Source organism: Patella vulgata, chromosome 5, assembly GCF_932274485.2.
Source record: "Patella vulgata chromosome 5, xgPatVulg1.2, whole genome shotgun sequence".
Classification (NCBI taxonomy): domain Eukaryota; kingdom Metazoa; phylum Mollusca; class Gastropoda; family Patellidae; genus Patella; species Patella vulgata.
In genome coordinates, this window is record NC_065883.2 from 80,074,130 (window position 1) to 80,086,143 (window position 12,014).

Below are 12,014 nucleotides of genomic sequence, written 5' to 3' on the forward strand. Positions count from 1 at the left end.
CGGAATCCATACAGCGTGCAATGTGGGAAATTTTGCCCGGGCAGCGGCACTATGACCTACTCTTATATCGAATTCCAACCGCCAAGGGACCTTTTACGTGCACGCCAATGTATACACGGGTCCTCGGTTTTTCGTCCCATCCAAACGACTAGACAGCTGTCCTTCTCAGGTCCTCCGTCATGCATCACTGACAAGGGGAACCTACCATGTAAGAAAATCCTGATGAACTTCTCGGCCAATGCCGGGATCGAACACGCGACCTCCAGTCTAGCGACCAAGCCCGCGTCTTCTTATTTAGCTACCGTCGTGGCCCCCTGTATACCCTCTAGATAAAGGTCACAACTTTGATTCGATTTTGGTTTATTTTAATAAAATAAATGTTTATTAGACAAAAATCGCGGACCTTCCTCTTTTACACAAATATTAATCTAGAATTTGTAGTACAAGGCTTGTCGACCCACTAGAGTTCACAAATTTTGTCGGATTTAGATGCGATGGAAAATGTATGTTAAGGGTCAAACGATTTTGATTCGGCTCGTAACTTCCTGAGTGTTAGACATCGGTCCCTGCCTTTTACACAGAACGCTGTTGATAATCCTCATACCGCGACTTGCTGTTCCTGAGTTTACCCCCACGCTCTTCGCCGAAAACCTTATAAATGCAACAGAGGCTCCAGTTTTCAAAATCATGGGGTTAGATGGCCGGATATATCATGACGTCTGTCATTGAATCAACTGGCGTGGTTTCGATTCCCGGGTTGTACGTGACAAGGAGTATGGTCGCCTGTCCAACTTCGTGCGATTTCTCCGGGTCCTCCGCATTCCTCCCACTGCTAAAGACCTCTACGCGCAAGTGAATGAAACCAAATCTTCCCCCCCCCCCCCATTCTATCTCTCTCTGTATTTTATAAACAATTGGCGGCCTAAAGGGCGAGGCATGACTGTGGCCACCACCGGAATCGCCCCCATAGATACGCTACTTTCTAACGACGCCACTACAAAAAATATTATGAAAACCAGTATTGATGTTTATATGAGAATAATTTATAACTTGGTTATTTATTTTTATAGAAAGATGACGGTTTATTGGTGTGGCAGAAGAGAGGTTTGATGGACAATATTCTATATTCTACCACCATGATTACCATCGTCTTCGGTATATTCTTTTCTCTCCAAACTATCTACGTCATGGGTAACAAGAAAAAGAAGTAAAATGTTTAATAATTAAATGTAAGTTAATTTACACAGAATCAGATTCAAATTACATGTCGTTTTAATTTGTTACAGTACAGTTTGTTTTTTTCATTTTGATTGAAGCCATCATAACTACAGGTCTGAGACTATATAGATAACAAATCTTATCTCTCAACCCTCCGTGTTTCTAGATAAGAGTTGATGCTATTAACTTCAATGTAGCACATGCGGGAGCGATTCTCAACTTTTTTAGCTACGTTCTCGTAGCTAGAGACTATACAGCTCAGTGGAGGCTTACGGCAATCCCACGGATCCATTCAGTTCATCAGATATGTGCGTTTTGTTAGACCATGTGGTTTTATGGACCAATCAAATTGTCGATATTGGTGTACTGGGCTTCATTTTGGTGTGAGGGAGCTGCGCTGGCTCCTCGTGAAAGGCGCATGCTTGCTAACCTGGAGAGCCCGATACGTTCCGCGGGATTTTCCAGCGTGTCTTTCCCTTGACAGTGATCAGTGATGCAGAACCTAGTTGTTCGGATGAGAAAACCCACGAGGTTGGTCGGGCGACTCTACTCACGTACAACTAGGGAATGGAAATGGACTCATTGACAGACCTTACGATACAGCGCGCACGCGCTAACCATTCCCCCCCCCCCGAAAAGTAGGACGATAAAGACTGGTATTTGAGGTTGAAATCTGACTAGTAAATATTATTAATATACATAGAACCGTTTTCCATGTACGCGTTTCCGCGTGCGTTTATTCGTCGTTACATGCAAACGGCCCCGTTATATTTGCATCAGACCAACGCGAGCATGGAAAACGGGCTTAATTAAACATAAATAAACATTCTTTACAGAAAGATGGGTCCCAACGTGGCCATAAAACGGAACTGGTGGTCTGCAGACTAGTGGAGTGTTGTTTTATTGCTAACCATTGTGTATCATGGCCTGGCAAACTATTCTCTTATTTTTCCCTTTTTTTTAAAATTGATAATTTTTTATGTTTTCAGTTGTGGTATGAATTTTGAACACCGGTAAAATCAAAAACTCACCAAATGGAATCTCAGGTTTTTATTTACCTAGTGAAAGACTGGTTTTATATTTTGTTAACAAATTAAAAACTTGTATTATGTTTTTGTTTAATTAAAAATTTGTTTTCTTATTCTTGTTTTTGTTCATCGGATCATAACATGTCAATTTTGGTTTGTGCGACTTTTCAAATTGTTTATAGAAAATCTTTGGAAACCCAAGGAATAATACCAGGGTCGGATTTTAAAGCCCCAGCAGCACCGAACAGATTACGGTGCTTCTGTTTCAAGTTTGATAGCTGTCTGTTTTATTTGAAACAAGAAATTAGAAAATAGAAATTATTAATCTGTATAAAATATGATAATCTATGTAAAGGAATTCCCTTTCTGGGGTAATTGTGTGGGGATAGAATACAAATCCGAAAGAATATCTTCATCTGAAGCCAGTCCAAGGGAGATAAATCCATTTATTTTGACGTCACTCAGCAAACACGCAAGATTAGAAGTACAATATCAACTTCCGTCTACCAGTTTTCGAGGAGGTTGAAGAAAGAAATAGCTGTCACCATGCGAGGTTTAGCGGTAATATTGATGTTCTTTTCATGAACTTTTAATAAATTTAATCATTGGTAGGGAGGAAGAATGTTTCTCTGTGATTATGTTTATTCAATGCGAAGTCTTTGCAAAGTAACCGGGGAATTTTATTGAATGGAAAAGCCGAAGCGTTGACCTTGGCTGAGTGAAAGACATTGATAGAAGTAAATACATGTAGATCAGCATGTACGATCCTCTATGTACATACAGCCCATGATTAAAATAATATTTACTTCTATATACGTGTGTTGGTTTCAAATGTACGGAACACTACTTGGGATCTAGAAATTTACACAAATGGGTCTCAAGCCCCAAGGCATATAATAATGTATGAATATTTACATTCACTCAGTCATAATTTCTGTTTTTACTGGTAATCTCAAATCAGTTATGTTCGGGAAATTGGCCAGAAGTCTCAATCGAATGGCAATCTCTAGCATCTGGTTATTCCAGTCTACAACAATAGTATTTATTGCGATCATGCTCTCCAGATAAGAATATGACGTCACCATATGACTTGTGGAATATGTCTAGCCTCGTTCTTCGAGTGCCTTGTTACATTTTATTCTTTATTATAGCAATTACAGTTAATAGCACGCAGAGGGTTGGCAACAAAAGCAGCAAAAGCGAAGCCAGCTGGAACATACCCTGCAGCTGAAGGTTACAAACACATACAGCAACTTCAGAATGTATTTCTTGTAAGTTTCACCACATTATTATTTTTATACGCCCACATAGAAACAAGGTCATATATTGCCGTCGCCTCTGTCCGTCTGTCCACAATTTCTTGTGAACAGACTACATTTATTTATCATCTGATTGTTTTGAAATTGACATTATGTTGTTACTTTAGTGAGATGAAAAGCCTTTTTAATTTCAATAATTTCCGTTAATTTCTTCTTGAGTCTTGGCCTTGTTTCACTTTGTTGAATGTTGTGAACGCTCTAACGACAAAAGTTATCATCCTATCTTTCTGAAATTTATATGCATCATTTAAATTAGTGAAACGAAGAAACCGATTGAATTTCAGCTATTTCTGTTTATTACTTCTAGAGTTATGGCCCTTGTTTCACTTCGTTGGACCTTGTGAATGCTCAAATGACATAAGAAATCATCCAGTCTGTATGAAATTTATCTATGCATTATTTAAATTAGTGAATAAAAAAAAATTTATCGAATTTCAATAATTTCTGTAAATTACTTCAAGAGTTAAGGCCCTTGTTTCAATATTTACAACCTTTTGACCCTCAAACAATGAAAATTATAATCTGATCTGTATGAAATTGTCTTGTAAATGCCGCCCATTACCAACAAAAGAATAAATATTCGACCACTCGGACAATTTAGCTACTGTCTGTGGGCGTAGAATTTGTTGCCTGGCAACCTATCTTTCTTTAAACCAGTAGAAGGGAGCCGCTTTGACTCAATGACACTTTGCCTCGCTAATCTCAAGTTCTCCTGTTCGATCCCAGTGTTTATCGGGATTTTCGAGAACGTGTAGTTCTTCGGTTGGGACCAAAAACAAGGTCCTGTGTACACTTTGGCGTGCACGTAAAAGAAATCTTGATAGTCAGAATTCGAAATAAGAGTATAGCGCATGCCCATCTTCATTATCCCATTTCATTTCATATACTATACAATGAAACCAGGTGGTGCTACAGCCCAGTCTTTCCTGCCATTGGTCGACAAACTTACAATCTGATTAAAATACAGATCGATATTTCATTACGTTTCTTTATACTTTCGATAGCCTACACTACATGAAGATCTGACCAGTTGTACTGGGAGGTTGTATCAGGGGTCATACGACCTATGACGTCAGACATTGATTAATCAATCAGTGTTGACATTTCTAGGGGTTTACCCACACACCAAAAGCTCGCTGTAACAGCCTGTTTTATTGGCTAATTCCTCACATTAACAAGAACGTCTGTTACAATGTATATAACAACTTTTCCAGATCCTAGTGTAGAAAAGACGAGTAAAACGAAATTTTGAACTGTAGAAAACAAAACGAAATAGGATCTGTGTATTAATCAGATTAACAAAGTTCCTTATGTTGTAAGATGGAGAGCGTGGCAAGGAACAGTTGAGATCCTGGGTACATGTTGGTGTGTGTGCGTGCGTAAAATAAACCATGACTGATATTCCTTCTAGAAATTCAACTTTAACAATATTGTAGGGATCACAAACCACTCAAATGACATACAGGAACTTTATTTAATTATTCAAGAGCTAAATCTGTCTATTGCAGGTCTTTCTTTAGGCCTGAAATGTTATATAACCTATTCAACATACATTATGCAAGAGCTAAATCTGCTTATTGCAGATCTTTCTTTAGGTCTGAAATGTTATATAAATCATTAATTAGACATTAATTAAGTTATCCAAACTCTTTATGCCGTGGATAATCTAGATTTTCAATTGATTTGAATACATTTTTCGGTTGATGAAATAATAATAAAAATGGATAATCAAGAATTTGTTTATTATCGTAACGCTGGTTGCAATTACAACCAAGACTACAGTGTTATTGTATCGTCAATAGCTGGACTCAGAGTGATGTAATTTGACTAAAATTTTCAACATATTCTTGTTAGCTCTTCATCTAATTTTACTTAATGTCGCTTTAAGGGGGGTTGGATGGCCGAATGGTTAAAGCGTGTGCGTTGTATCATAAGGTCTGTCATTGAGTCAACTGGCGTGATTTCGATTCCCCGTTTGTACGTGACAAGGAGTAGGGTTGCCTGTCCAACCTCATGGGTTTTCTCTGGGTCCTCCGACTGCTAAAGACCCCTACGCGCAAGTGAATTATTGAAATAAAATTGAACCATGTGTTTGTCCCGAAATGACCTGTTTTGTGTCGAGTGGATGTTAAACCCCATTTCTCTCTCTCTCTCGCTCAATTCCCTGGTTGTACGTGACAAGGAGTAGGGGTCGCTTGTCCAACCTCGTGGGTTTTCTCCTACTACTAAAGACCCCTACGCCATGGATGTCATTAGATGCTGGCAACCGGCAAATTTCACCGTTTACATGAGGCCGATTTCCGGCTACTTTTCATCTAAAAATGATCAGCAACTTCATTTTTATACGTCCACATTCATAATGTGAACGTATTATGCCGTCGCCCCTGTCTGTGTGTGTGTGTGTGTGTATGTATGTATGTGTGTGTGTGTGTGTGTGTGTGTGTCTGTGGTTCGCCTACAGGGCGCAATTCTTCATGGATTTTCTTCAAACTTGGTATACTTATTCCTTATACCCCAAGGAAGATCCCTATTGTTTTTGGTGCATGCCCGACCCCCCGGGGCAGAGCCACGCCCATTTCTAGTATTTGTTTGTTTGTCGTCTACAGGCCACATTTCTTAACTAATAATCTTGAAACTTTGCATACACATTCTTTGTACCCTAAGGAACATCCCTATCGTTTGGGGTGCATGCCCAACCCCCAGGGGCAGAGCCACGCCCATTTTCTTTTTGTGTGTCTTTGTGTCGCCTACAGGGCGCAATTCTTACTGGATTTTCTTCAAACTTGGTATACTTATTCCTTATACCCCAAGGAAGATCCCTATTGTTTTTGGTGCATGCCCGACCCCCAGGGGCAGAGCCACGCCCATTTCTAGTTATAATGTGGACGTACATTGCCGTCGCCCCTGTGTGTGTGTGTCTGTATGTCGCCTACAGGCCACAATTCTTAAGTGATCATCTTGAAACTTTACATACTTATTCCTTATACCCTAAGGATGATCCCTATTGTTTTTGGTGCATCCCCGACCCCCAGGGGCAGAGCCACGCCCATTTTTTGTATTTCTTTGTTTGTCATCTTCAGGCTGCATTTCCTAACGTATCATAATGAAACTTTGCATACTTATTCTTTGTACCCTAAGGAACATCCCTATCGTTTGGGGTGCATGCCCAACCCTCAAGGGCAGAGCCACGCCCATTCTCTTTTTGTGTGTCGCCTACAGGCCACAATTCTTAAGTGATCATTTTGAAACTTTAACACTTATTCCTTATACCCTATGGCGGCTATGGCGTGCACGTAAAAGATCCCTTGACAGTTGGAATTCGATATAAGAGTAGGCCGTAGTGCCGCTGTCCGGGCAAAATTACCCTCATAGCACACTGTATGGCGTATGCCCGTCTTCATTAGCCCAGTTCGGAGCAAAACAGTAGGACGTTAAACCCCATTTCATTTCATTTCATTTTTTGGTGCATGCCCGACCCCCTGGGACAGAGCCACGCTCATTTCTTGTATTTATTTGTTTGTCATCTACAGACTGCAATTCTTAACAGATCATTTTGAAACTTTGCATACCTATTCCTTATACCCCTATTGTTTTTTGGTGATTGCCCAACCCCCAGGGGCAGAGCCACACCATTTTGTTCTTTGTGTCTCTGTGGGTTGCCTAAAGGCCACGATTCCTAATGGATTGTCTTTGGACTTGGGATATGTATCCCGCCCCCCCAGGGCAGAGCGACGCCCAATTTTTGTGTTTATCGTTTACAGGCCGGAGTTCTGAATGGACCAACTTTGTACTTGGCATATGTATTCCTTATAGCATAAGGGCATCAACTATTGATTTTGGTGAATGCCCCCACCCCCAGGGCAGAGCCACGCCCAATTTTTGCCTTTAACGCCCTAAGGCCACAATTCTGAATGGATTATCTTGGAACTTGGAATACTTATTCCTTATACCCTAAGGATGGCAACTATTGATGTTGTCATTTCAATAACAGGGTGGTACCTATTTATATTGTTCCATATCCAACCCACAGGGGCAGAACCACACCCATTTTTTGTATTTATCGTCTACAGGCTGCAATTCTGAATGGATCATCATGGAACTTTGCATATTTATTCCGTATACCGTAAAGACAGCAACCACACCCATTTTTTGTATTTATCGTCTACGGGCTGCAATTCTGAATGGATCATCTTGGAACTTTGCATATTTATTCCGTATACCGTAAAGACAGCAACTATTTATTTTGGTGCTTGCCCCGACCTCCTGAGGCAGTGTCACGCCCACTTTTTTGTTAGTATTTTGCCTCTTATCATATTACAGCCATTTCATATTTCATTCTCTTCATTTTAAAAAGTACCATATCAATCAATGCTGGAATGTGGACGTATATTGCAGCCTTAGCGATGCTCTCGTTATAAAATAATTTTGAGTTATATTAATTGAAACTAATTGAATTCCTAAATGCCAAGCACATAGACATATCAACTAACCAGTTTTTTTCCGTGAGACTCACAGATTCACCTTTCTCCTGCAAGGAAGGATATTTCTCACGGTAAAGGTTCATAATTATGCCAATCGTCGGTGGGGAGTCAAAAGGTCGTATCTGGATTTTGCGAAATTGTCCAGGTAGAAATAAAGAGTGAAAGCTAGTTATTTGCAATTTTATACAGCAAAGACGTATATCTCAGGAAAATATTCAGCTTTACCTGCTTCAATTTCATAGATTTCACACAGTAGAGGCTCAACAATAATTATAAAAATACGCATTTAACTATAAAATAATACTGGCTATATTTCGTTTGACTGTAATGCTTTGGTTAGACACAAAGTTGATTTTTTCAAGAAAATACGTTTTCACTCTTACCCGGTAATAATTTTTTTTTTTTTTTTTTTTTGGAACACCCCATATACGACATTTTGAAACAAAGTCTATAAAATCTCTTTTTATTGGCTTAGAAATACGACTACCAGATGAAAAGATGTGCACGAAAATTCTCATTCTGAAGAATCAGAAAAGTAAATTTCGCAAAATATGCCAGATACGAACTTTTGACTCCCCACCGACGCAATGCTAGTTTTACTTTCAAAAAGGGAGGTAACCTCCTTACTTCCCCTTGTATTAATCGATTTAATGATTGGCTAAATTTGACCGTAGAAGTCTTACTCTGGTAGTATGCTTGTACTATGATTATTAGTGGGATAAATAAAGTAGAGTACATGAGTGTACCTAATAAAATAGAGACCTGTACTGACTGTACAAGGTCTGTTCGATTACTGTCATTTTTCCTCATGGCTAGTAGTAAACGGTCTATGCGATTTTGACAGTTCTGCCGCGAAGAGAAAACGTTTCACACCATGTGTCTTTAGCGTGAAATCGGAAGCCATTGGCATTAAGTGGTTGACGGAAATTTAGCTAACTTTCAATCTGCAATTTTAGATTACTTTTTCGTTTAAATATATTACTAGCGGTTGTATTATAATGCTTTGATATCGATCTCAATATATGAAAATAATCGGACTCAAAAGTTATAGAAATATAAGTGCTATTACTGTTTATGTGGGAGGCACTTGTGGGGAAAATAAAACTCTGACATCATGTTTCCGGGGGATTTGCATTCACGCGATTACATATTTAGAAAACGGGATTTATCTGTTTTGCAGAGAGAAATGTTTTAATTCCGAATAAATGCAGCCTAGCTGCCCTTTATCTGATATCATGAAGATTAAAAATATTTTATATACAGTATTATTCAAATTGTTACGATTTTATAAGTTTTACCTAAACTAATATTCGCGGATTTCAGTTTTAAAATTGGTAGACGAGCAATTCTATAAGGCTTATCTTGTGACATCACTCAGATATGACTGAAAAGCACTTATTTGGATTATTAAAGTTTTTTGGATAGACTTTTTATGTACATTTTCACAAAATATTTAAAAAAAACTTTCTGTCCTTTAAAATATTGCCCCGAACCGCCATAACACACTCCCCACCCTTCGGTTTGCCCGCAGATTCGGGTCTGCGGCCCTAAACATTTGCTGCCCCCTACTTTAGCAAAATTTCCTGTTACTTGAAAAATTAGTGACATCCCTGCCTACGCGCAAGCGAGTTATTGAAATAAAATGGAACCATATGTTAGTCCCAAGTGGATGTTAAACCTGTTTTCTGTGTTTAATGGATGTGTTTGTTATTTGCAGAAGGAGGATGGTTTATTAGTATGGCAGAAGCGTGGACCAACAGATACAGTGATGTACCATATATCGATGGGGATTATGTTACTCGGTTGTATTCCAGCTGCTCTAGTAATCTATAAATTGTCTTTTCCTCAAAAGAAATAACTGGATGTGTACGGGGTGAAATGGAAGACTTTAATTTTGATTTGTGTAAACTAGAAGAAAACAAAAACACTGTGAAACTTGTTGAATTAAACATGATAGTAACAAGAGAAAACATACTTTAACATTTTATATTTTGTTTTATCTTGATTTATTTCTACCCCACGGCCTCACGAAATCAGACATGTAACACCATTTTGCACACACTATCTACTCGAATTCGAGAGTGGGGGTGGGGTGGATGGACAAATGGTTAGCATGTGACAAGGAGTAGGGTCGCCTGTCCAACCTCGTGGGTTTTCTCCGGGTCCTCTGGTTTCCTCCCAGTGCTAAAGACCCCTTCGCGCAAGCGAATTATTGAAATAAAATTGAACCATGTTAGTCCCGAAATGCCCTAGTTTGTGTCAAGTGGACCTTAATCCCCATCTCTCTCTCTATCTGTGTCTCTCTCTCTCTATCTGTCTCTCTCTCTCTATCTGTCTCTCTATCTGTCTCTCTCTCTATCTGTCTCTCTCTCTCCATCTCTCTCTCTATCTGTCTCTCTCTGTCTCTCTCTCTCTCTCTCTCTCTCAAATTTGAGAATAGATTTCTGTCCTAATGGGTTGCAATATCCAACAATTAGTATATTATTTTGTAATATAGTCCAACTCCGGTTCTCATCTGTTATACACAAAAAGACTAATTAATTATTAAACCTTTTCTATTTTATTAAACGAAAGCAAACTATATACTTCTCAAAATTCTTGAAATATACTCAGTGTTTATGACTAAAATAGTCTGTGTAGGACCTAAGTTAGTCGACTGAGGACCTAATATCATGGTGACACATTAACCCGGATGTCCTGTGTAGGACCTAAGATAGTCGACTGAGGACCTAATATCATGGTGACACATTAACCCGGATGTCCTGTGTAGGACCTAAGATAGTCGACTGAGGACCTAATATGGTGACACATTAACCCGGATGTCCTGTGTAGGACCTAAGATAGTCGACTGAGGACCTAAAATCATGGTGACATACTAACCCGGATGTCCTGTGTTTGATGAAGGAGTTGGCCGAGAAAGTTTCTTAGGATTTATAAGCCTGGGGGTCGTGGGTTCGCTCCCGGTGTTGGCTGGGGGTCGTGGGTTCGCTCCCGGTGTTGGCTGGGGGTCGTGGGTTCGCTCCCGGTGTTGGCAGAGAAAGTTAATCAGGATTTTCCGGCATGGTTTGGTTCCCCTTTTCAGTGGTGCAGGATGGAGGATCTGACAAGGGCAATGTCTAGTCATTTGGATGGGGCAAAAAAAAACGAGTCAGCCATCTTAATTAGACCACTTTGAAGTTGCTTTGTTCACGGGCTGAAATAGCAGGAAATTATGTTTGCAGCCATCAAATATTCAAAAATTTTCTTGGGGTGGGGGGGGCGGTGGGTACAATACAAGGGGAGCTCTGCTTCTTCGCCTCTCGAGGAAGATCGGCGCTGTTGTTTGTACACCCAAATTTTGGGGGGGCATTTCGGGTTCTGCCCCCTAAGTGTCATCGAGCCCGTACGCCTATGGGTGTTTGATCCCTGCATTGGCCGAGAAAGTTTATCCAGATTTTCCGGTGTGGCTCCGCCTTGTCAGTGATTCAGGTACGAGGGCCTGACAAGGATAGCTGTCTAGTCATTTGGATGGGACGAAAAACCGAGGTCCTGTGTACACATTGGCGTGCAGGTAAAAAATCTCTTGACAGTTGGAATTCGATATTTTAAAAAGTAGTGCCGCTGTCCGGGCAAAATTCCCCTCATAGCACACTGTATGGCATATGCCCGTCTTCATTACCCCAGTTCAGAGTAGGACATTAAAACCAATTTCATTTCATTTCGATTCTGGGGCTGACCATGTCAGAGGTGCAGGGCAGAGGGCCTAACAGTAACAAGGAAAAGTGTATAATTGTTTGAAAGGGACAATAAGGGTACTGCCTCACCAGGGGGTTCGGAGTTAGATTCCGATGTTGACTTAAAAAGTTGCTCATGGATACCCAATGTCAGTGGTGCAGGACATGGGGGTGGGGGGCAGGAAGCGTCTAGTCGTTTGGATGGGACAAAAAAATGATGTCCTATGTGCACCTTGATGTGCCCATAAAAGAACC

General features: G+C 40.1%; 1 long non-coding RNA gene across 1 annotated transcript; it reads left to right on the top strand.

Moving 5' to 3' along the window:
- Positions 1-2,704: 2,704 nt before the first annotated feature.
- On the top strand, positions 2,705-10,033 carry LOC126822554 (uncharacterized). Its single transcript, XR_007680864.2, has 3 exons — positions 2,705-2,807; positions 3,398-3,517; positions 9,764-10,033. It is a non-coding gene; the product is annotated as an uncharacterized LOC126822554 (long non-coding RNA).
- The last annotated feature ends 1,981 nt before the right edge of the window (positions 10,034-12,014 follow it).